The sequence below is a fragment of the Panthera leo genome, chromosome B3 (genome assembly GCF_018350215.1).
Source record: "Panthera leo isolate Ple1 chromosome B3, P.leo_Ple1_pat1.1, whole genome shotgun sequence".
Taxonomy (NCBI): domain Eukaryota; kingdom Metazoa; phylum Chordata; class Mammalia; order Carnivora; family Felidae; genus Panthera; species Panthera leo.
Window position 1 is genome coordinate 111620146 of NC_056684.1, and position 25940 is coordinate 111646085.

Below are 25940 nucleotides of genomic sequence, written 5' to 3' on the forward strand. Positions count from 1 at the left end.
TATGAACGTGCAAGCATGGTGCCCCCAGGGCCCCCACTTGCAAATCAGATGAGGAAAGAAAAGGGGAGTCTAGATCTCATTGGGAAGTAGAAGGAGCGGAAACAGGCCAGATTCCGGGGAACCATTTTATTAGCCAGAAATTAGTGCTGCTTTCTGCAGAAGCCAGAAGACCGGGAACCCCCTGGGGCAGGGCAGGTGGACCAGCAGCAGGGCACAGAGTGGCAGGCTGCCGGGCAGGCAAAGAGCAGCATCTGCCCCGTCCAGTGGGAGGTGATTCACTGAGGTCTAGGCAGGCGTCTTGGCACAGCCTCAAGGCATGGGCATGAGGAGCGGGGCCAGGCCCTTGGGCGACAGATGAGAACGAGGCAGGGTCCTGGCAGGTCTGAGAGGCTGAGCCACAGGACTTCACGCTGCCCCTGTCTGCTGGTTTCACCTCTAGTGAGACACTGTCCCTCCTCAAATTGCATCCCAGTGGTTGAAAACAACACTTCTCTCTAGATCCCTGAACACAGGATGCCCCCGCCATCATTTACACCATTTGCTCCCTGAAAACTTACACCACCCCCCCTAGAAAACTCAGGTCTCAGCTCAAGCACATGGCTTCTATGACACTCCCCCACATACACATGTCTATGCTCTCCGGTGGCTTGGGGGGCTCCAACCCCCGCACCCTCTGCCTTGTGGCACTGTGCAACAATGGCCTTTCTCTTACTGTCCTGATTTGTGGCTGTCTCCCCACAGTGGTGAGCAATGCCAGGGCAGGGACAGACACTTCTCCCATGTATGCCCAATCCAGAGCCCTAGGCAATCAAAGGTACTTTTGTGGTAAGTCTGCTCCTGGGGAACTGGACAGAGAATGACCAGAACTGGTGACAGAGAACCAGACTAGGGGTTCAGCATGAGAATAGCCACAGGCTGAGTGGTTTGGCAAACTATGGCCCGCAGTCCAAATCTAGCTCACCTCCTGTTTTTGTATGGCCTGGGAGTACAGATTGGATTTCATATTCTTAAGTGTAAAAAAAAATCAAAAGAATAGTATTTCATGATGTGAAAATTATATCAAATTCAAATTTGATTATGTAAATAAGATTTTTAATTTTCTTAAAAGTTTATGGCAATTTGTTTTTCCTCTTGTTCTCTGATTACCTACATAATATTCCTGATTTTGCTTCTTGGCCCATGAAGATTAAATTATTTACTATGTGGCCTTTTACAGAAACAGTTTGCTGACCTCTGCTCTGAATGGCTTGGCATGATTCAGTCCTAACATCCACCCCCACCCCCACAATCCATCCAAGACCAAGCCTGTGACTCCCCTTCCTTGAATGGCAGCATTGTCTGTGGAGAAGGACTCACTCCCTGTCAGTGCTTAACTCCATGCTCCCAACCACACACACCTCTTATTTGGTATCAAAAGGCTTCAGGAAAATACAAAGCAATTACAGCTCACAGAAAGATTAACAACCCTCCCTACAATCAGTGATGAAGGTGGGATAGTCCTGAAGTCTCTTCGTTTATTGACCACCTACTACATGCCAGGCACTGCATGAGATATTTTAAAGACACCATTTTGAGTTTCGGGAACCTCTTTAGAAGTTCTCATCTTTATTCCCCTCTCCTTCCCCTCCCCTTCCCATATATGTGGAAGAACAGAGATAATGGTCCCCTTTTCCCCTTTTATTCTCTTCTATCTTCACTCTGAGTGGAAAAGGAATCTTTAGCATAAAACATCAAGTCACAATAACTTATATAGCACTTGTCATGAGCAAGGCATTGTTTTGAGGAGTTCTCAACCATGTCACTACTGACATTTGGGCTGGATAATTCTTTGTGGGGGGGGGGGGGGGTTGTCCTGTGCATTGTAGGATGTTCTGCAGCATCCCTGACCTCTATCCACTAGGTAAATGCAACTCTTCCTCCAGTTATGACCACCAAAAATGTCTCCAGACATTGCCAAATGCCCTTTGGGGGTGAAGGTGGAGACAAAGTTGTCCCCAGTTGAGAACAACTATCCTGCATGTTTTACATATAAACTCACAAAAACTAAATGAAATAGGTCTTGTTATTATCTTCATTTTAGAGATAAGTAATCTAAGGCACAGAAAGGCTAAGTAACTTCTTCAGGGTCACACAGCTGGTAAGTGATAGAATGGGACAACAATCCATATTGTCTAGTTCCTGTATCCATGCTTTTGCCACTGTCGATTTTATTAAGTCTCAGAACCCACCAAGCTGACCCCACCTAGAAAACTGTAGGGGATACCCCTTTTGCCCTTGTAAGATAGAATCGAAGGCCTCCTTGGCTTGACCACAGGAAGCACCATTAAGATAAAACAGAGACTGGGAGAGGGCTAGAAAAGAGGGAGTAAAGACAAGGCCCCAGAAACACAAAACCACTAGGCATCCATTGAGGCTGACTCTGTGTGGCCTGATGGGAATGAAGCAAGTCCTATTTTGCACCACACTCTGCGCTATGGGTATTCATGACCAGCTGGGAGAAATTTCTTTCCTGTTGCTCTCCTCCCTTCATCCCTCCTTCCTACTGTTCTCCCCCTGCTCCTTCTCTTTCTCTTTTCTTCCCTCTCTCCCTCTCTCCTCCTTTCCTCACTTTCTCTTCCTTTCTTTGATGCTGTTAATGGCTGTGCACCTGCCTTTCCAGATATTATGAGATACAACAGGAGACATGAGAGTAAATAAATAAACTGAGGCTCAGAGCTTAATGAAGTCAAACACAGACATGCATACACACCTCCCTCACCTGACAGACCTACTAGTACAGCTGGGGTTTTATATCAGTTATGATTGCTGTGGGCTCCAGGTAAGAGAAAGAAACCAGACTTAGAATAGCTTCACTAAAAGGGGGACAATTATTCTCTTTCCCAGAAGGGTCAGATGTAAGCCCTCCAGGACTTCTGGGTGGTTTTGCAATGCTATTGACATCCCAGGCTCCCTCTGTCTTTCTGCTTCTCTATACTGCCATATGGCTTTCATCCCTTTGCTCACAAGAAGGCTATTGAACTTCTAGGAGTCACAACTGTAATTGGGCAGTAAAAGCAGAGAGGGGACAAGATGGAAAGGTGAGGGCCAGCTGAGTCTGTCCCTTTGGCTTACGTCTCATTGGTCAGACTGGGTCACACGACCACTCTACCTACAAGAAAGTCTGTGGAGGTGCTTATCTTTATTTTTATTTTTTAGGTTTATTTATTTATTTTTGAGAGAGAGAGAGAGGGAGAGAGAGAATGCACTATCAGGGGAGAGGCAGAGAGAGAGAGAGAGAGAGAGAGAGAGAATCCCAAGCAGGCTCCACACTGGCAGTGCAGAGCCTGAAACGGGGCCTGACCTCAGGAAAGAACTTGTGCAAGATCATGACCTGGCCTGAAATTAAAAGTCCAAGGCTTAACCAACTGAGTCACCCAGGTACCCCCGTAGGTAGTTTTAATTGGGCACGTTATACCACACTGCAAAAAATATTTGGGTTCAGTGAGTAAGGAAGTAGGGAAGAATGAATATTGAGGGGGTGTCTAGCAGTGTCTGCCCCAGATTCCAAAGGCAGTGTCCATTCCACCAGGGAACACTGTTTGCTGAGAGCCAGTGGGCTGGAAAGGAGATACAAACTCTGGAGATGGTGGCTAACCTTGAATCTTGGCCGTTTCCTTTACTGTCTGTGCGACCTTGGGCCAATTGCTTTATATTTTCCTTCCTCACTTTCCTCATCTATAAAATTTGGCGGGGGGGGGGGGGAATCCCACCCAGCTCACAGTATTTCATGGGGATAAAATCAGTTAGCACATGTAAAATACTTAGAATAGTGTCTGGTGCATAATAAGCCCTCAATAAATATTAGCTATTTTTAAGCTGTAACTATTTACTGAATATCTATTATATGCCAAATGCACCAAATTATCTTTTCTAATCCTCACAACAAATGCACAAGGGAAATAAATGTCCACCCACATGGTATGAGTTCAGGAGGGGTCCCAGGCCCCGGTACCTGTCATTTTGCCTTTTCATTGAAGACTTCTAATCCTTAAGAAATTCTTTAATGAAAACACCTCTGTGAAAGGTCTCTATGCACTTTTCAGCAAGCATCTTAACATCTGACACCAAGGCAGAGATTTGTAGCATCAGCACACTAGGATGTCAGACAAAGCCTTTCCCTGGCACTTTCGAGTAGGTCTTGCCCTGGGTTTAGCTCCAAGTTTTGAGGGAAGATTTAATCTAATTTCTGTTCTTTTTTGCTTGATCTGCAAATTGACTCACCCATCCCAGATACTTAAAGATATGTGATAATGGTGCTCTGGGAATCAAGCAGGGGCTGACGTACTCAGAGCTTTCACGGTCAATTAGGACAGGGTGGAATCTATAGAAATGTTCGAGTATAGGAGCATAGGGGAGAGAGGAGACTGAGGGTCACAGATTTCAGCAGTTGGCCCCTGGGTAGGGTCAGACTAAGCTGGAGAACAATCAAGTTCCAGCCCCACACTCTTACTTTAGGGAGACGCCAGGTGCTGACTGAAGAGCAGTGATGTCTAAGGCAGCCAGCAGGAGAGAAGGCATCGGTTCTGCTATGGAGGTGAAAATAGACATGACTCCCACCAAGCAGCCCCTTTGTGCTTGCCACGCCCCCAAATCAACCATCAGATTGGGGCTGACTCCTAGAAGTTCAGTCTAAATAAAATCACATGTTCCTGGAAGTGCTCTGAAAAATTCAAAGACTCCCATCTTAGAATAAATTCTACTCCTAGGAATATTTTCTATAGAGAACATGTGCAAAATGATTTTTCACTATGGCATTATTTTTAATAGTGACAAAACTGGGAACAACCAAAGCATTCATGAATAGGGGGCTAGTTAATTTATCAAATACATATTTTTAAAAACACAGATGGGCATCAGACTTTATTAACCTGAAAAGTTATAGCTGGTATGTAGTTAAGTAGGAAAAAACACAATATGAAGTAGCATGTAAGGTAAGGACCATACACGTGAAAATCAAAAAATTGAATAAATATATATATTTAAAAAAATATTAGCAGAAAGGCAAGAACATGAACTGAGATGAATACTGAGATGTTTGGAAAAATTTCACCCAAATGTTAGCATTGTTTATCTGCATAAAAAATTTCCTGCAGAACCAGGTTTCTCGCTGTTGGAGTTGAAATTTACAAATAGGCAAGGGGAGGAAGCTGGAATAATCCATATGTTAATGGATTAGAGTTTGAGGCAGCAGTATGAACTCATGTTTAGCTTAGTATAGACACAGATGGTGGCATATAGAATATTTATAGATATGTGTACACACGCAGGTTAATATATGCACACATATTTCTTTGTTTTGTCAGCTGAGAGGGCCTAGAAGAAATGACATACCAGTACCAAGGAGCATACCTCATGCCCACATCTTTATTTCTAATACCATTCTCCAATAAAAGGAACCAGGGCTCCTTAAAGAAATGGCTGATTCTAGGACTAGGGTGTAAAACATACAAGATGAGCCTAGAGCATCTTCTAATGCCATAAAGTAAAAAAGGACTAAAAAAAATTAACATGAAGTAACCCATATGGATGTGTATGTCAAAACAGCACAGAATTCCCTATGGCCAACATTGGAACAATGTGGGCAACAATGTAAATAAAGTAGTATTGGACTATAATCCAAATATAAAATAGATACCTATGAGCCCACACTAATATAAATAAATTATAAATGGTAGGGAGAGGAGACAAAATAAATCTCGTGCAAAAGAATTCCAAATAATTTCTGTAGATGCTCGGCCCTAAGAGAGGGAGGGCATAATTTCCCACTCCTGTAATGTGGCTGTGCACAGTGGCCTCCTCGCAAAGAGGACAGCAGGGAAAGAGGGAAAAAGAATAGCTTCACAGTGGAGAAGACTGACAAGCTCATCTCAGTCTGGTGGTCAAGGTCAACATCAACAGTCATAAATCATGCTAATAGTATGTAACCTTGGTATCATGTGATAAAGATGACACTTTGCCCCTGGGATCTTCCTCCTCAAAATTCACAACCCCAGCCTCGTCATGAAAAAAATCATTAGATAGATTCTAGTAGAGGGGCATTCTCCAAAATGCCTGACTAAGGTCCTTAAAAACGAGGAGAAGCTGACAAACTGTCACAGCCAAGAGAAGTCGAAGGAGATGGGTAAATCTAAAACTGTTTAAAAAAAATAACGTTTTTCCTTTTTAAAGTTCCCACAGAATGATTTTTCCCTAAACAAAAGGATCAAAGTGAATTTTGATCTCAACCTTTAACAACGCAGAAAGTCAGTAAGGGCTTTGAAAATAAAGCTTTTCTTTAAAGGTTTTCCAACATCCTGGATCAAATTCTTACACGGGGCCTTAAGGTCAAAGTTCTTGGGCTTTCTCCAGGAAATTAAAAGATTTTCCCAAATATATCAGAGGCAGGCACCGCCCTCACTAAGGGGAGGGCCTGAAGAAGGTTGAGGTTTCCTTTCCTGGGCTCTCAGTGTTTTTCTCATCACACATACCTGTAGGTTGCACATGTACATCTCAGCACAGCCATTGTGACATGACAAAGCCTACTGTTTCCGGGGACATTTACAACACTTTTATCAGATGGTGTTGACCACTATCTGTCCCTAGAACAGACGCAGAGGAGCTCTTCAGAGAGGCCGTGGAGTCTCCAAATAGAAGTGCACAGGTGATGGCCAAATACTGGCAGTCCCATAGCCTCAGGCCCCTGAATCCGTGGGGATGGTCTGAGACTTTGCCATGAGCACATCTGGAGGACAGACTGATTTATGAGATATCCCCAAGATTCTCCCAGCCCCCACTTTAAATGAGAAAGAAGAATCCTCAAGCTGAAAGGGGCAAGTCATGGAATTGTTTTATTTCTTATTGATTTTGTACATATGCAACTCAGCTAAGTAGAATTATAGCAAATTGTGTTCCTGATGACCCAGGAAATATGCTAAAAAAGTAATTCTTCTGAATAGTCAGAAAAGTTCCAGAAGTTAGCCCTAGGATTTAGAAACAAGGTCAGAAAATGACATCTTTGAAAACTGGAAATGATAAAAATCAACATACAATGAATGGGATTAGTCCCCTGTAGTTATTCATCCCCTGTAAATCATCCACCTCAGAGATGCTCAGCAAACACATCTTAGAGAAGACTGGAGTGCCTCCCAAAACCAGTCAAGCGCCCCAGGAGACTTCTGCATTGCCACCGGAAACTACTAATCTCAAATGGACCTTATCTTATTGAGATAAACTATAATTTTGAAAATTGTAACATGCTAATGACAAATACAATGGAAAACTCTCCTTGGAATCTAGAGATAGGAGACAAATAGAAAAGTCCTGGTCAGGGTTTTAAAAATAAATCTAAAGGAATAAAAGTCACAATATAGGGAATATAGTAATATAGTAATACTATAATAATGTCACATGGTGATAGATGGTAGCTACATTTGTGGTGTGCATAGCATAATGTATAGAGCTGTTGAATCAATATGTTGTACACTTGAAACTAATGTAACATAGCATGTCAACTGTACTCAAAGAAAATAATTGTTAAAAATGGAAAATAAGTCTAACCGAGAGTGACCTATTTATGGCTTTGGTTGGTGGAAAAGTGTCCTCCCCTGAAAAAATTGGGACAATTCTTCAGGTTCTGGAAGAGCTAGTCCTGTGAGACTAGGTAAACCCTCTCTTTGATTTCAGTTCTCCAAGGAACCTTAGGATCTCCAGGGAAGACACTGTGAAGGAGGCGATCCAGATAAGTGGACATGAGTATCCAGTTAGTAGGAGTCCTACAATATTGTGTCTCTAAATCACTGTCTCATGAATTTGGAAAGTGGCCCTCCATACTTCAGAGCTAGCACATACTGGAGTGCTCCTTGGAGGCAAGGGAGTTCCCAAATTGCAAGGCTAAGGACTCACATGCTGGACTAAGTTGTCCTCCTAGTGGTCACTTCATGAGGCCCGCATGGGCCACCAGCCGGTCTCATTAAAAAAATCATATCCTACATCTTCCATTCTATAAGATAGCCTATTTACTTAAGATGTTTCTTAGAGTCTTCTCCTTTGGGGACTGGCTAATGTTACAGTAGATGGATGGGTCTGACCTACCCAGATCTTCCTCTAACTGTTGATTTTTCAAATTCATCAAAGAACAAGAGAGTTGGGTACTTTCTTAAATGCATTGAACCACTTGGTGGCCCCTATCTAGTAGTTGGGTATCAATGAAGAAACCATGACAAGACATGTTTGGACACGAGCAAGAATCCTTCATTCATGCTGCACACACAGGCTTTACCATCCATTTATATCAGTATCATCCATGACCTGAAAACAGCATTACTTCACGGACGCCGCAATTTTTCAGTTATAATTTAAAAATCAACACTCACAAGAGGGGAAATTCTGTTAGTCTCTCATATGCAGAGAATAAGCCATAATATTTTTGAAGTTTTACCCATGGGTTACAGAGAATGTAGGTTTTAAAATATTTGCCTGTATCTGAGTAGAAACAATCTTACTCCTCAGTGTATGCTCTTAAAAAAAAACAAAAATAACCTTATTTGGACTCTATTCTGCCTTCTAAGACAACAACTATCACTTTTCCTTCCCTACTTTGCCCTCTTCTCTCTGTCAAATGTCTTTTATCACAAAGAAATTGCAAGGCTTCGGGTCATACTCAGCTTTCCCCTTGGTTTCTGTAGGGCTCCTTGGTGAACACATACCCTGTTATGATTAAAAACATTTGCCAGCTCAAAATGTCTTCTCCAAGCCCCTCTATAAAAGAATATTAAAATCAAGGCTCGTGCTGTTATGAGTTTCTGGAACAACAGTCCCAGAGGCAACAGCTGCTCTTTCTTATTGTTGTAACAGCAACTCTCTTGGCAGCACTGAGATGGGCTTTTATAACTTCCCTGGAGGGAACCCACTGAAATTCAAAAGTGATCCCCACCAATTCCTGACCTCTGTGTGATCCAGAAGACGCCCTGCCAGCCACCAGCTAGCTATGCAAGGTGGGGCCCATGAGCCCCTCCTCCAATGAACTACACAAGAAGGAAATGAAAAAGAGAGAGAAAGAGAGCTCTCCAAGAGCCTGGACAGCATTCCTCTGTATCGAGGCAGCTGCTTCCTTCAGGCATGACTTCCCATCTGGATACTGGGAAGGCCTTAGGTCAGGCGTCAGCACTTTGCACCAGAGATACTCATGAGTTTTAACCTCCAAAGGAACAAGGCAAGGATCCTCTTTGCTGAAGAGACTCCAAAGGAGAACAAAAATGGAGCTTTTGGGGAAGAAGCCTGACCTGACAGGTCTCTGGTTTGCTAAGGAGACAGCAGCACCACTTGCAGGTAAGAACACAGAGAAGGAATGGGACTCCTGCAGCTTGAGAGGCTCAGAAATTAAAAATTGGGGGTAGTGCAGCATCGGACCCCTGCTTTTTGACTCGGTTCTAGATGCAGAGATGAGCGTAGTTCACCTCTCGAATGAGTGCAAGATTATTTTTTTCCCACTGCTTCTGTCATCCTTGGGAGCCCAGTAGATAAGCTATTTTAATACATAGCGATATTAGGTATCATTTATGTTTTATATACATTATATTATTAAATCCTCACAATGAGCCAATGAGATGAGTATTATTATTTTTATTTTGTATGTGAATATCTTGAAAATATTAGGGGATAAATAGCTTATTTGAGAATATGCAGCAAGTCAATGGCTGAGGAGGGATTTGAACCAGGCCCCAAAGCACATGTTCTTTGTCAGGCTATCTTCCCTCTCTACCTTCCATGCCCTCCCTGCCCAGAGTGACTGCACCTCAAGTCTTGGGCCTGTGACCTTGTGTATGCCAAACCATCAGAAGAAAATGATCTCTATAACACTCCTTGAGGTCTGTCATCTGAATATTTTATGCACTATTTGCTGAAATTAAAACCTACATTGGTCTATCTCCTATGAATGAAAGTCCTTTTCATTTTTTATTAATTTTATACATTACCATTTATTTATTTGTTTATTTATTTATTTATTTTGTTTTTGAGAAAGAGAGAGAAAGTGACCAGGGGAGGGCAAGAGGGAGGGGGAGAGAGAGAGAAGAGAGAATCCCAAGCAGGCTACATGCCCAGTGCAGAGCCCCATGCAGGGCTTGATCTCATGACCATGAGATCATGACCTGAGTCGAAATCAAGAGTTGCATGCTAAAATAACTGAGCCACCCAGGTGCCCCTGGAAGTCCTTTTTAAATGCCAACATCTCAGGGATGCAAGTCCCCAACAGAGGCATCTAATTTTCATGTACATCTCAGGAGTTCTGCAGGTTACAGTGTTGGCCTTTTCTGCAGGAGGGTCAGATAGACCTGCTCAGAGAAATGGTACAAAATATGGGGAGGACTTCTAGTAAAGCCTGGATATTGAAAACATGTAATTAGCTTTGCTTCCCATGGAACAATCTCAAAAATGACAGTACAGAAATGTAAAGGAGGGGTGCTTGACCAGCTCATTTGGAAGAACATATGACTCTTGATCTTGGGGTTGTAAGTTCAAGCCCCACATTAGGTGTAGAGATTACTTAAAAATAATCTCTACTTAAAAATAACTTTTTAAAAAAGAAATATAATGAAAGAAAGCACATGGTCAAAGAGAATGAATGGCAAGATGATGGGAATCAAGACAATGGAAAGTGAATGGATGAGTGATACCTGCAGGTCAGAGAAAGTTCAAACCCAACTGCCTTCAGAGAGATGGCCAATGACAAGAAAGCAGGTGTGTTCCATGGAGCCCCTACAAGGCTTTGGCTTTGAAGGCACCAAGTACCTCTAAAGGCAAGGATGGGGAGTGGGTCTGGAAACAACCTGAGAGGCAAAAGCCTTCATGAGGAGCATTTACACCTCAGCCCTGTCCTTTCCCATACCACATGCAATCAAATGGCCAGTGTTCCTCTACCTCTCATGGTCAACAAGAGACATATTCCCTGGAGAAACTGAACTGACACATTTTCAGGCCTGGAGACACCAGGTTCAATAAAGGGTAAAGTACTAAATGCATGAATGTTTACATACTGGACAGTCAGGCTCCAAGCCCTGTCTCAACCCCTCCCCGAAGGCTGGCATACAGGTGCTTTGGAGAAAATAAACAACACTAGAGAAAGACTTACCTATGATGACATTTCAGGGCTGCTAGTAGAAAGACACAGCATCTGACAATTATTTCACTAAAAATTTTTAAGCTTTTCATTTTGAAATAATCTGACTTACCAAAAAGTTGCAAATACAGTACATAGAGTTACCACAGAACCTTCATTCACCTTTCCCAAACGTTAATGTTTTACGTAACTACAGTAAAGTGATCAAAATCGGGAAATTAACACTGATACCATACTATTAATTAATATAGAGACCTTATTCAAACTTCACCAACTTTTCTTCTCTGGTCCGGGATCTAACCCGGGACCATGCATTGCACTTAGTTGTCATGTATCCTTAGACTCCTCCTATAATTTAGAACAAATGCTCATTATTTCTCTGTCTTAGATTACTTTGACATTTTTTAAAAGGATTGGTCAGCTACATTCTAGAATGTTTATTCTAAGTGCATCATATTAGGAAGCACATGATATCAATATATCTCATTACTGGCTATGTTAACTTCAATCACTTGGTTAGGTGATATCTGCCAGGATTCTCCACTCCATTGTTTCTTTTCTAATTAATAACTATATTGTGGGGAACAAAATATCCTGTTTCCCACACACTTTAATTTGCTAATTTTATCATCCACTAATGTTCTTGATTATAACAATTATTACTGAGTTGTTTGCCAAATAGTGATTTTTTAAGATTTCCACCATTCCTTCTACAACTTTATTTTTGTTGTTGTTGCTGTTTTAATAACTTATTTTCATGTTAGCGAATATACAGTGTATACAGTGTAGTCTTGGCTTTGAGAGTAGATTCCTGTGATTCATCACTTACGTACAGCACCCAGTGCTCATCCCAACAAGTGCCCTCCTCAATGCCCATCTCCCATTTTCCCTGCCCCCTCCAACCTGCCACCCCCACCAACCCTCAGTTTGTCCTCTGTATTTAAGAGTCTGTCATGGTTTGCCTCCCTCTCTGTTTGTAACTTATTTTTCCTTCCCTTCCCCTATGGTCTTCTGTTAAGTTTCCCAAATTCCATATATGAGTGAAAACATTTGACATCTGTCTTTTTCTAACTGACTTCTTTCACTTAGCATAATACCCTCCAGTTCCATCCACATTGTTGCAAATGGCAAGAGTTCATTCTTTTGTATATATGTGTGTGTGTATACACACACACACACACACACACACACACACATACACACACACACCACATCTTATTTACCCATTCATCAGTTGATGGGCATTTGGGCTCTATCCATAATTTGATAGCACTGCTATAAACATTGGGGTGCATGTGCCCCTATGAATCAGCACTCCTGTATCCTTCTACATTTTTAATTGAAATTCTGTAGTTAGAGCTTTATCTTCTCCCCTAACAATTTATTTATCTACTAAATCATTTATTTATATCAGCATAGACTCACAGATATTTATCTTATTCTATTCTATCTTATCTTTTTTTTAGATGGAAGTATAGTTGCTACGCAATGTTATATTAATTTCAGGTATACAACATAGTGATTCATCAAGTTTATAGGTTATGCTATGCTTACCACAAGGGTAGCTACCATCTTCTACCTTACCTTATTCTACTCTTATTACTTATTTCATTGCTCAAATTGTCCCAGATTTGGCCAGTGAAAGCTGTTTTTAGTTGGCTCCTCTGTCCTTTCAACATGTCCCCACCATTTTTTGAGCACTTTCTCACTTTCTGACACCATAAGATTTCCATGCTTATCCCATCCTTTTTCTAATTTAACCTAGAATGAGCCATTTCTCCAAGGAATGGCAGTTGCTTTTACTAGAGAATGATATATAAAAACAAGGGTGGGCCCTATGTGTGATTATTGCTATTGGGTTGCATCTGTTTTAGACCCTCTCAGAAGACAGAGCTAGAAAATAAGTGCATGGGCTCATAAACACATACACACATCTATATTCTGTAGTTGTATTAAAAATAGAGACTCAAATCTTAGATTAAGATTGACATACACTAAAGTCTGCTTCCAGGAGGAAGAATGGAGAAGCAGAATACAACAATGGCTCAACTCCTCAGCCTTCTCAATTCCATGAAGTTGTAAGTGTTCTTTCATATACCTTCACATGAAACAATTATGCAAAAATAGATTAGTAACATGAGCAAGCTGCCAAGGGTTTCTTCCTGAAAGCTATTTTTCTTTATAGTTTCTATTTACACTATTTACATAGTTTACAGAATATTTACATGGGTTCAAAATTCCTTCCCATAAAATACTTATTAATTACAAGGCGAAAGGCAAGCTTTACAGAGAAGCCTGGAAGATACATCCTTCATCAAATAAAGATAACATCACCAGTAATAGGACAAGTCAAAATCATGCAGTGGATATAGTAAGAAGCACCAGTACCCCTCTATGATATTCCTACCAACGATGCAAGACCAGACTACTCAAGAGGAAACATCAGACAAACCCAAGTTGGGGGAAAGTCTACAAAGTAACTGAACTGTACTATTCAAAAGTATCAAGGTCACAAAGGAAAGACTGAGAAATTGTTCTAGATTGAGAGACTCTAAAGAAAAACACATAAATGCAATATGTGAATCCAAGTTGGATCTTTTTGCTATCAAGGTTCTTCTTAATGAAACTGGAAAATCTTGACTGAGGTTTGAGAATTAGATGGTAAAAATGTACCAATGTTAATTTTTCTGAGTTTTATTGTATATTGTGGTTATGTGGGAGAATATCCTTTTTTGTGGGAAATACCCACTAAAGCATTTGGAGTTCATGGAATTATGTCCACAGTTTGCTTTCAAATGCTTTAGGAAAAGAACAGTTCTTTCTAGTATATCTGCAATTTTTTTATGGTTGAGATTTGCTTTAATTTTTAAAATTAAGTAAGTAACCAAGAGAAAAATCATGAGAGAAAAGATTTTTGAAAAGTTATACGTTTAGCCCAGGAAATCCAACATCTAAATACTACAAGCTCCAGAAAGACTAAACAGAGTAAACAGAGGGGGACAAAATTATCAAAGAAGTGTAATAGGAGAAAATGTCTGAGGTGTTTTTCCTACAGGATACCATTTCTCAGATTAAAGGCCCCACCAAGCACTTAGTACAATAAATGGAAAAAACCAAGGCATATCATCATGAGATTTTAGACATAAAAGAAGATGCAAAGAATTTCTGGGAGTCGGGGGGAGAAGTCACATACTCTTTACGAAGCCATTTTTGAAAAGTAGAGCATTCCCCTTTGCCAAGCCGCAAATCAATAAAATTCTTTTTATAAGACAGTGAATGAAATGTTCAGAGCTAGAAGAGACACACATCAGTCAAAAGGGGCTTTTCAACAAAATCCTTCCATTTTCTACTCAAGATAATGTTAAATTATAATCAGAAAATACTCAAACTAGTTTCTCAGCCCTTTCCTTTAATGAGATTGCCTCTTGAATGGTGCCAAATGTTAGAGCAGAGATTTGAGACCCACCTGCTGCTTGTCCTGGGAAGGCTGAATGAAAGAGGGTAAGGCCATCCTACATAGAACATAAGAGGATACAGCAAATAAAGTTCCAAGGATAAGGTGCGTGGACACCAGTTGCTCACTGCTGCTCTCCTGGAGGTGAACAGCCTCGTTCATTTCCACCCAAAGATGTCTAACAGGATGCCATCCAATCACAACTTGTTCTTTGCACAACATGCCCAACATACACGGCAGCTCTGGGCATTTGGCCTAACCTGGTCTTCAGCTGGTATGCTGAACCAGAAGCAGGTCAGGTGGCCCTTCTGGCTTCTTCCCTGAGACTTACATCCTGACTGAAGCCTCAAATTCTGGCTGCTCTGCTGGTGAGAAGAAGCACAAGACACACAAGAAAAGAGGGCATTTCTCTCTCAGGCTTTGGACAGCTGGTCCAAGCCTGTGCATGCTTTCCTCTTGCCTCCTGCCCCACTTTTGTTCCTGCTTGCAGTACATGAGCAGGGGGCTGGGCTTCCAACCAAGAGGTTGTCCCAGGACCACAACTTCTGGAAAGAAGGTCATAGGAACTTTCTCTTAAATTAATCCAGCGGGGAGGAAGAAGATGACAGCAGGAATAAGGGAGCCCAAAAGTATAACTAAGGAAAATATTACAAAAGAAGGACAATTCCCTAGAAAACAGAATTTTTAAATTCTTTCCTTCTCCCCCAAATCCTACCCACTCTTTAAGCCAAATCAGTGGTCCTCAAGCCAGTCAAAACCAGGGTGTAGGACTGACTGTGGAGACTTTGCCTTCCCTAGAGGCTGGAATGTGATGCCACAGCCATCAAGAGCCAAGCTATGCATTGGTGGCCATCGGAGGAACTGAATGGTGCCAAGTAGAACACAGAGGCCACCAGCAACTGTGTCAGGGAAGAGAGACACTTGGGGTCCCAGCAGTCCCATTGTCTGAGAACTCATTGTCAAACATGGTTTCTGTTATCATTCTAATTGTTACACTTTTTGAATGTCCTTCTTAAAGTTAGTGTGGCCCGGGGAAGCAGAGGTTACAATGCAGAAGGCTCCAGACACATCAGTCCCATCTGGATGACAATCTTTTGAGACACAGCCCCCGTAGCTTCCCATTGCCATGAGAAGTGCATAAGACTTGTCAACAGCGTGTCAGTCCCTTTGGACAGCTCCAGGGTCTTCTCCTCATCATTGTGACACAGAACATCCATTAAATTTATCTGTACACCAAGAGAATTTAGACTCAGCATTCATGAAGCCTCTGCTCTTTCTATCTGCCCTCAAGCAATCCGCATCATTGAAAAGAAATCATTCCTGATTCCAGCAAGTAGATTTTGAAATTTTCTATCCATCTTCAGTTATTGTTAACCATTCTCCTTCTTGCCCTGTGACCTGACTGGGAGCAGCCTTGAGGGCCCACACCCCCATATAACCCATCAGCCATCAGGAATGCATTAAGTTTTGTCTTGAGCTAATTTCAGTCCAAATTTGAGAGCCTTTGGTATCTTAGAAAGTTCTGAGTCACTTGTCAGGAGTCTCAAGTTTAGGCTCCCATTGCAGAGACATTACTGCTTCCCTAGTTACAATAAAACTCTTCCAATTGGCCAGTGTCTAATTAGGCACTAATTAGAGTGAATTCTCACCTACCAAGTGTAGGACTCAGTCAGGTCTCCTTCCTTCCCTGTGCCTGTGAGCTATGGAGCCAGACTGCCCATTCAAATCTTGACTCTGCTACTTCTTAGCTCTCCCTTTGAGCAAACCTCTGAGCAAATGCCTCAGTTTCCACATCTGAGAGATGTAAGTAATAATAGTTTATTACCTGTGATGTTATTGTGAGGAGTAAATGAGTTACTATATGCAGAACAGATAGCACACTATGTGGCATCATTAAGCATTCTATAAATAATAGCTGCTATTACTATTATTACATAGCTTTGGCCCAATTTGGGAAAAAGTGTTCATCTCAAAGTGCTATATGAGTACTTACATCATCCCTAAAAGACAATAAAAAGAAATCACATTACCCCCCAAAACCAGAACAATAGCTTACTTTCCAATATGGATACTTTGTAAGCAAGTTATTTTGATAAACCACTGCCACAGTGCTTATGGGCCTTTAAGCCCAGTGAAACTTCTGAGTTAACTGTAACATTCAGAAACAAAGACATTTTTTCACTTCTCTAGACCTGTTTCTCCAATTCCATACCCTCTCTGACATCTCCATCTGAGTTTAGCCTCCAGGGAAACAAGCTTAGTCTGACCTGGTCAGAGCTGATGGCAGGAAACAGCCCTGATGTGCAGGAAGAATCACATGGGGTTTTAGTCCTGGATGCTGGTATATCCGTCCCTAGAAGACTAAGTCCAATCCCATCTAAGCTCCCCTTGGTGCTGCTGGATGTTTGCAGCTCTTAAAGAGACAGTTGGTTACAAAGGAGCTTCTGACTGAATGTGAGGTTCTTTGTGGCCTTGGTTTCCAGGGGTTTGGGAACATGTGGCGAGAAGCAGAATTAGGCTTTATTCTCAAAGAAAGGATTAACTTCAGATCCAGTTTTAGCACTGGTTTGAGACAGGGCTAGCTTCACTGTCCTGCTAAACCAGGATGAGAGGGATCAAGAAAATGGCGCTCTAGGAAGGCTAATCTTCCATTTCTGTGCAAGGTGGGCTAGAGAACATAGATCCAAAGATGGGGAAATGGTCCAGGAGGGAGACAAAGAGGACTGGGCCAGGTAACATCAGCCATAAGCATGTAAAGGAAAGAATGGTTTTCAGTCCATTCAGTCTGCTATAACAAAATACCACAGACTTGGTAGCTTATAAACAAGAAACATTTATTGCTCACAGTACTGGAGGCAGGAAGTCCATTACTCTGCATACTGACGATGTGTAGCTTTGTGTGTCACATAGGAGACCACAGATGTGCTACCAGGTGAATAATTCGGATGCTGGTACTTGCTCAAAAGAGTCAAATAAAGTTTAATTTAAACACAAAATAAGTGTAGTTGACACTTTATAATACTGAAGCAGGTTCCCTTGTTTGTGAGCTCTCTAAGCCTTTCCATACTCTCTCTGTCTCTTCTCTTTCTGGTCATTTTCCAGTTTATTTATTTTCCTCTTCTGTTTGAAGAACATAAGACAAAATTACCAAGAGGAAGATGTTTGCTTTTGGGAGAGGGCTGAGGTCTTCGCTAGGTTAGACATTTGGTGAATCCATTGGCTCTGTGTTCTTCATTAGGGTTGGATAAATGAGAATTGGCTTCAGGCAGGGGTGGAAGAGGGAAGCTATCAGAGTACCTGGTGAGAAATTGAATTCAGAGAGAGGGAATGAAGTGGAATATGTTCCTTTCAGTCCCATTGATCTTTCTTTCCATCAAAGCATCTCCTGCAGGCTTCAGTTAAGGATATAGAATTATAGGAATTAGATATGTTACCCTATCTACAATGATGGCAGGATCATTTGTCAATGAAAAAAATTCAATTGGAGAGTTTCTGGAACACTCTTTATGCTTGACTTGTTTTTGAGACCTTTTTAATTGGATTTGAGTCTTTTGTTTCTTTGGACAAAGTCATTAACCCCTGTTTCACTGGGCTGAAAGAAGAAATGAAAGGTAGTTAACCGTCTAGGAGCCCTGACATACATAGATGCTGAATCTGGGTCAAGGCCTTGAGACCATTTGTGAGATCACAAACCATAGCATGTTCCACTAATCCTCCTGTCCTTAGTCTTTTGTGGAGAGTGGTTGGCAACACCTTGAAGTCCTTGTGACAAATGGGACTTAATGCAGAAATCACTAAATCTGCACAGGGCAAGGCAGTACTAGTCCTTGCGTCTTGCCTCACTTCTTCCTGGCCCACATCCCCTACTGTCGTTGCCATGGTAACCAGCTTTGCACAGGGATAAGCTGAGAGCATTGTGCCTCAGTTGTGCTGTGTCTCCGGGTTTCTTGGACACAACAGCATGCAGTCCAGCCAGGATCTGCAAGGAAGTTAACTCACAGCGCAATACCGAAGTACTCGATGGATGTTCCTCCCTTCTGTCACTTAAACAGACAATTCTGGGCACATTCTGCATGACTCCTCAGAGCAGCCCAGTGGGGCTGAGTCCCAGTAGCCTGCAGGAGTGACTCAGTCAAGAACACCACCTCTAGTGCCCTTCCCACCTTCTCTGTTGCAAGCTTTCCAGTCTCCACCCCTGTGCCCCAGAAATCATTTCCCCAAATTGGCTGCCCACACTAAAGGTCTTGACTCAGCCTTTCTCTGAGAAAACGCAGGCTAAAACATACACCTGGGGGAGGTGGAGGAGGAGCTGCAGACAACCACAGAGAGGAATATGCAGGTAAATAGAGACTGCAAAAAATCACAAAGGAGAAAGGTCAGAGGAGAGAAGCTTCATATTCCAAGACCAATCAAATCCTAGGACACTTTCTGGCTCAGAGAGGCAGCATTGAGTTTGAAGTGGGAAGGAGAGGCCAGTGAGGAATGTGGGTGGGGAGGGAAAACCGTCCAGAAAACCGTTACAATCCACACCACTCACCACCCCTACCTTCCCTCCACCCAGAATGCACAGCCATATCTCCAAGCATCTCTGCTGCAGAAAGGACCACACATGGCAGAGCCGAGGACCCCTCCAGGGTAAGGCATCCTCCTAGAGGAGGCAGTCTGAAGGGCCAGGGCATAGATGTGGATGGGCTGAGCCACCCACTTCAGGGAGAACTGAAATCCAAGCTTGGGAGACAAGGCCAGCTTCCAGGGGCAGGAGCAGAGTCATAAATAAGAGACCAAGTCAGGGATTCTAGGCCAAGCAGAAACAGGAGTAGAATGGGAACAGGAGGGAAATATCTGTGCACCAGCAGGGACAACTCCTATCTATGACTCTCCTTGGCTGCATGTGACTCCCTCAAGGGTACAGAGAAGGATGGCTCAGGGTCAGTGACACAAAGGAAAAGCAGTCAGTCTTGCCAGGGTGGTAAGGACTGATAACAGCTCAGTGCACTGTTCCAAAGGTATTTGCACCTTAATGCAGTATCCCTTGAAGACCTTTTATCCAACCAATATTTATTGAGTACCTATCATGTGCTGGGTGCTGTTGTAGGCACAACAGCGAACAGAACTAATGGAGCACAGTCTCGTAGGGGAGACATGATGACTTAGTGTAAATAAATGATGCTGAAAGAATTCCAAGCAGAGGCAGGAACATGGCGGGGGGAGGGGGGGGTGCTGTCCTGGTGTCCCTCAAACCATACCCCAACAATCACTGTTTAGCTACTGGTAAAACTGGCCCAACTTTAAGCCCTGTAAATAGAAACTAAACCTACAGCATCACTGAATCATCATGATGAAAAGTGAAGTGTCTCAGAAATAGCACAAGGGGAGGGGTGGGTCCTGAGACAGGATGACAAAAGTAGGCCCACCCATGAGCTAACAGAGAGTAGGTGTTAGTCAGAGTCCAAAGTCCTACTCATGAAGTCTGCACCTGGCCCTCCCTGTGGTTGAAGGGGAGTTCCTTTGACATGGATGAGTCAGGATTCACAGATAAGGAGACTCTGGTGAGTCTTATTCCCTTTGGTTCAGGTTAAGCTCCTTTCCCTACACCATGAGTCTTCACCTATGGCAGGCGTAGGTGGGAGGAAATGAGAAGTAGGTACAGCCTCAGAATGTGCCCCCAGAATTCTGCTGAGGCTCCAAGCCCAATCCCTCCTTTGGGACAGGTCAGTCCCTGCCTTCCCTGTGTCGTCTTGGCTCTAGCATTGACACCCATCCTGCATATTTGGTCTCATTTTTCCTAAGTCACACAGTGCACAGGCTCTATAGAGGGCTCTGTGCCTACCCTGGTCACAGAGTGGCTGTATTCGCTTGCTGCCCTGAGCCGTTGTCCCAGGGATGAGTGCCAGGTGACCCCTGAACTATAGCCTTTCCCTCAGCCTCCTCCATGTTTACCTGCTCCCTAATCTGGTCTTGTTTCTAGTTGCTCTGGTTCCAGCAACCAGCTCCCTTAGCTGCATGAGGAAAACTTACCTGTCCCCTGTTTTTCATTACCCCCTGGAGTCCTTTTCCAAAGAGAGGAATCACTCGTAACCACAATGCTGCCACTGCAGACGCCAGGTACCATTCAAGGTACCTGGCTACTCCTGATGCCACACCTCATCCCTCAAAGTCACCCTGAGTGAGCAGTCTGAGTGGCTAGGCTAGTTCAGATGATGTCGTTTCAGTGACCTTTTCCTGGCTCTTCCTTCTGCTCAGCTCATTCCCAGCCTGACTCATGCTGAGCAGCATGGATTTAGATAGCAATGACACTTCTGGCCAGGAAACGAATATATTTATTTGTATATTATATACACACATATATATAATATGAGATATAGATATAGATATAAACAAGTGAAACCTTTTCCTAATATAAAGATCGAAGGCTTTGCAATGGTTTTAAATTACCCTATTTTCCATAGCAAAGTTACACACACACACACACACACACACACACACACATCCTAAATATAAGTTCAGAGGGTGTGAAACTGCATCTCATTTACTATATAATGAAACACTTTAATGATACTCTTAGAAATAATGCGTTTTCTCTGAACCACTTTTCTTTTTAGTATGTAATGTACGTTATCACCACAATTTTCATCTGTTTTTCAGAAATACTCTGCAAACTCCATTTTTCTTGTTGTGAAACTAAACCCAAAGAGCAGGGATTCCTGTCTACATTGTTAACAAGTATTTTGAGATTTCTTTAGAAGTGCGTAACTCCACAGAACTGAGCATACAGACCTACAACAAGATGTTGAAAAGGTGTCACATCAGTAAGGATGCCTTCCGGGCTTTAAATGGGCAGGGGTTCCTACCCTCAGAAATCTTTGCTTTGCTGGTTATCTGAGACCAAAAAAGTTACAAAGGCAAAACCATTAACAAAGCAAACAACCAACAAATAATTTTTACATCGATCAGGACTTGCCTTTCAGTTGAAGTGACCAAAATACAACTCAAAATAACTCAAGCAGAGAAAACCTGGGGAGAATGGACAGTGGGGGATCAGGTTCCAACACACCCAAGTTTAGGAACTCACCGGGAAGTTCTCTCCCTCAGCTCTACTTCTTTCAGTGTGATAGCTTCATTCTCTCTGACTAAAGAAAAATCTTAGTTGTAGGAAATTCTAACCATCATCCCAATACATTCCAAAAAGCCCAGAGAATGACTCTGCGTGGTCCTGCTTCAGACACATGCCCACACATGTCCAATAACTTTGACCTGAGGGTGGGGCACTGATTGACCAGACTTGGGTCACATGCCCACACCCATGGCTCAATGGAGCAGAGCATTATGAATAATTGTCCCACGAGCATCACACAATATAGAAAAATGGGCATTTCCCTAAGGAAAAGGAGTGTTGGACAATAGATACCTACTTCAAAATTTAATGAGTTGGTTTTCCTCAACTTAGACTTAACCTCTTAACAGTTTCTCCTGGTCTCATAAAAGTGGAAAAGAGAATTTATCTATATTCATCTATATATACAGACAGAAGAATGAAAAGAGACCCAGAGAATGCTCAAAAATCTACCAGTTGGCATTACACAGAGAAATCTCTGCTTCTGGAGAATGAGCCAGGTCAGAGGTGATGGATTCAAGCAGGAAAACTCATGTCCTGCAGGACCATTCAGGGGCAAGTGGAAGAAGTGTTTGTCAACACTGTGAAACCACAGCAGAGTCAGGCAGAGTTCAGGGGGAAAGCTGTCATTACCACCCTACCGTGACCAATCCAATGCAAACAACTACCTCACGCAGCCCAGCATGACCACATCTACCCACCTCCACTGAGCACTTTGAGCCCAGCACAGACTGTAGCTCCCTTGGCCCATCTTCTTCCCATTCTCTGCTAACCAGGATTTAACTATCCTTTTGGATTCTGCTTTCTTGCTTCTGTTCCACCAGGCTTGGATTTCATAATTTGGCTGACACTTGCAAAAATAGTTTTAAGGAAACTTGCCACCCTACTAAAGTAATTATGTGCTTCTAGCTCCTTCTTAAACTCCCCAAATTCTTGTTCTGGAAAAACAGAACTTAATCACCATTTCCAGTCTTATCCCTACTATTTTCTTCATAAATACTTCTTTCAAAGCACTACACTTTAAATTATGGTTCTTCAACTAGTTTTTTACATCTTAGTCTTTGGGCTTTTGCCTGTGTTATTCTTGTTTCTTGGTGGTTATTTCTCCATCAAAATTCCAGTCATTCTTCAAATTTACCTCAAAAACAACTTTCCTCATGGAGACTCCTACTGCTCCCTCAGTGGGAAATGATTGCCATCACTGGTATTAGAATCTGGTGTTGGAATCAAGCTATTTTAAATAGCTTTCAAGTATGAGATTCTTCTACTTGTCTGATACTCTGTCACCACTTTTTGAAAGTGATTTCATTAAACTCTGGCCAGAAAAATCAAAACATGGTCTGGGTCTAAAGAAAGTATTACTTTTTGGATTTTTTTTTTTGTGAGAATTTAGGATTTAGAGGGGACTGTGAATGTGCCATGCAAAATATGAGCCTTCGTCTCATGAGCTTAGGGTAGCAAATTTATGTGAATCTATGAATCTCAGAACGTATAAAATCCGTGAGGATCTGATACTACAAGGGTTCCTCATTTGAAATTTGGAGATTTTGCTGTCAGACTTCATAAACTACAGTACCTATTGATAACTACCTTCATTAGAAGTTTAGCCAGAAAAAGACATAAACTATGTTCCAAGGGAATCCAATATACAAATAAGTTCCTAGAAATTATAAGTCTTGTGATAGAGCGAGCACACTAGCAGCCAGAGCTTATGAAACACGTAAACAGCTTCTAAAATATGCTTCTCCTTTATAAAATTGCCCTAACTTAACATAGATTCATTTTCGAAATTGTCTCTACACCAGAGCTTCCTACTTGTTAGTATTCTGTTCTTTATCACAGCAAGCCATTCCAGAGATTTCCCTGTTGGGCACTTTAGATTTATAGATATCTTTTAAAAACATATTTCAAAAAAATCCAGTAATTTCCCCTTGCAATCAGATTTCTAAAAGTTGTTCTTGCCTAGTTTTCACCTTGTCACCCACTGCAGTCTGGCTGCTGGTCTCACACCTAAAAACCTCTCACCAAGTTTATAAACACTACCTGCTGAAAAACCTAATGAGAAATGTTGGGGTCCTCTGTTACTTCACTCTGCTGTGGTGTTGACATTGGGGGACATTTTCTTGCTTTCAAAATGTATCCCCTAGAGCTCGGTCTTTGCCTCTCTTTCCTCTACATTCTCCAGAGGAGCCTTGACTGCCAATGAATTCAACTCCCCAATGAACATCTTCACCTTAACACCCACCTCACTGATCCTCCCCCAACTTTCTCGTCTTAGGAATGGCACCACCTCATCTGCCCTGTTGTTGGGAGTCGTTCAAGTTTCTTCTTCTCTCAGCCCTCACATCGGATCAGCTCTTACTAGTTCTGCCTCCGCAAATCCCTCAGTTGGTTGCCTCTCTCCTGGCCTTTGCTGGTGCCTCAGCACACTCATCATCATCTCTTGCCAGTGCCTGGGAGCCTTCTGGTTGGTCTCTCTGCTTCTATTTCTTTCCTTCTCCTCTTATCCTCCCAATGCTGCCCGGTGATCTGAGAGCATTTTTGTGTCATCCCTGATCAGAATCACTCAATGACTTTAAATTCCCCACAGGACAGATCTCAAACCCCATCATGGTATATAAATGGGTCCCTGTTTCCCTGCCCTTTCTCCTCCTCAGCCTCTCCCCCGCCATACTCTCTGACATGACATTCCAAACCACAACTGGTGTCGCAAATACACCACCTCCCCCATGCCTCTTTGCTCTCACCTATGTTGTCTTCTTTGTCTGGAATGCCCTCACTTGGCTAGTCTTCCTGGCAATCCACTGCTTCCTCTTCAAGTCTTGACCCACATGCTACCTTCTCTGAAACATTTCTGACTCCCTGGACAGTATTAGGTTCTCTTTCACCTCTGTTTTCACTGTATTCAATACATGATGACACTAATTTTCATTCAATATACATTGAATAATCAATCAATCAATCAATCAATAAACTTTACTGAGCACATATAATGTATGAGGCATCATTAAAGCACTTTTACAATTTAAATGATCACATAATAAAATATTTTAAAATTTAAAAGAATCCTATTTTATAGGAATAATATTTATTCCTATTTATAATGAGGAAACTGAGGTACACAGTGATTAAATAACTCACCCAAGCTCACCTGAGTAGTGACCATGTCAAGATATGAAGCCGGTAGCCTGTGCTCAAGAATATTTGCATTCTCCGGCCTTCATTAGACCAATCACATTCTTAGATGGCAACCATTCCTTGGCATGTACGTGTTTCCTGTCAATGCCTTTATTATCTTTGTTTTCTCAGGAACTACACAAGTCCAGGCACACAGGACTTGATGCGTGTTTGGTAAAGGAATGCATGAATGAATATGTGACTGACTGAATGAAAGAAGAAGTGAGACAAGTGTCCACAGTACCTCTTCTGGGCATTTCTAATTAGTGCCTCCCAAGTGTCTGATCTGTTCTTTCTTCAGCATGAGTGTATCCTGAAAAACCTGATAGTACATTCAGTGCAAACAGCCTTTAATGAATAGCAAGAGGCAAAAATCATTAATCAAGCCCTACCTGCACAAGAATCAGCTGTGGAGAGTTCTGCTGAGATATGTCACAGCCACTGCAGCTCAAGTGTACAAAACAGTGACCACACAGATCAGAGGCAGCAGCAGACACATGTCTTCCAGGGACAAGAGTGGACCGAGCTGAAAGACTCACAGTGTGGGCATTTGGCCTGGGGTTTTGTTGTTTTCTACTTTGCGTATTGTTGTTGTTGTTGTTGTTGTTGTTGTTGTTTACCCTAGAGAAGAATGGAGAAAAGAGGACATCCAGGGAAGAGTTCATTTGTACAGTTCTCAGCTTTGCTGATTCTACTTCAGGTTCTTTCCATAGGAGCTCCATACCCTTTTCCCCTACCTGCCTCATTCCTGCCCTGCAGAAAGCCCTAGAGCACACTAGAAATGAGGTCACCGGGGCTTGATCCTTTCTCCAGGGTTTTGGCTAATGGTTATGGTTAATGGTTACCAAAACCACCCAGGGTTTTAAAGCTGACTACAGTCTTAAAAGTTGTCCAGGCACATGAAATTGTATGTCTAAACAGTTACACACCGAAACTCCAGAGCCCAGCTATGAATCTCAGTGCCACTGCTTACTAATTCTGTGTGCAAGCTTTTTAGACTCCTGATGCCCCAGTTCCCAAATCTGTAAAATATAGATGTCATAGTACACGTTTCATAGGTG

The 25940-nt window shown here is 42.4% G+C and overlaps 2 long non-coding RNA genes across 5 annotated transcripts in view; one reads left to right on the forward strand and one right to left on the reverse strand.

The window, feature by feature from the left end:
* The window catches only part of LOC122222841, a 31339-nt gene extending 5848 nt beyond the window's left edge, over nucleotides 1-25491 (reverse strand). The window contains exon 1 of the long non-coding RNA XR_006203908.1: nucleotides 25272-25491. This is a non-coding gene — a long non-coding RNA (uncharacterized LOC122222841). The remainder of the gene's footprint in view (nucleotides 1-25271) is intronic.
* LOC122222839 lies at nucleotides 748-15836 on the forward strand. Of its 4 annotated transcripts, none has more exons than XR_006203904.1 (4): nucleotides 748-825; nucleotides 7702-7777; nucleotides 8872-9345; nucleotides 9761-9920. It is a non-coding gene; the product is annotated as an uncharacterized LOC122222839 (long non-coding RNA). The 4 variants fall into 4 exon arrangements; XR_006203906.1 differs by lacking the exons at nucleotides 748-825; nucleotides 9761-9920 and adding exons at nucleotides 6605-6679; nucleotides 15607-15836; XR_006203903.1 differs by lacking the exon at nucleotides 748-825 and adding an exon at nucleotides 6605-6679.
* Nucleotides 25492-25940: the final 449 nt, after the last annotated feature.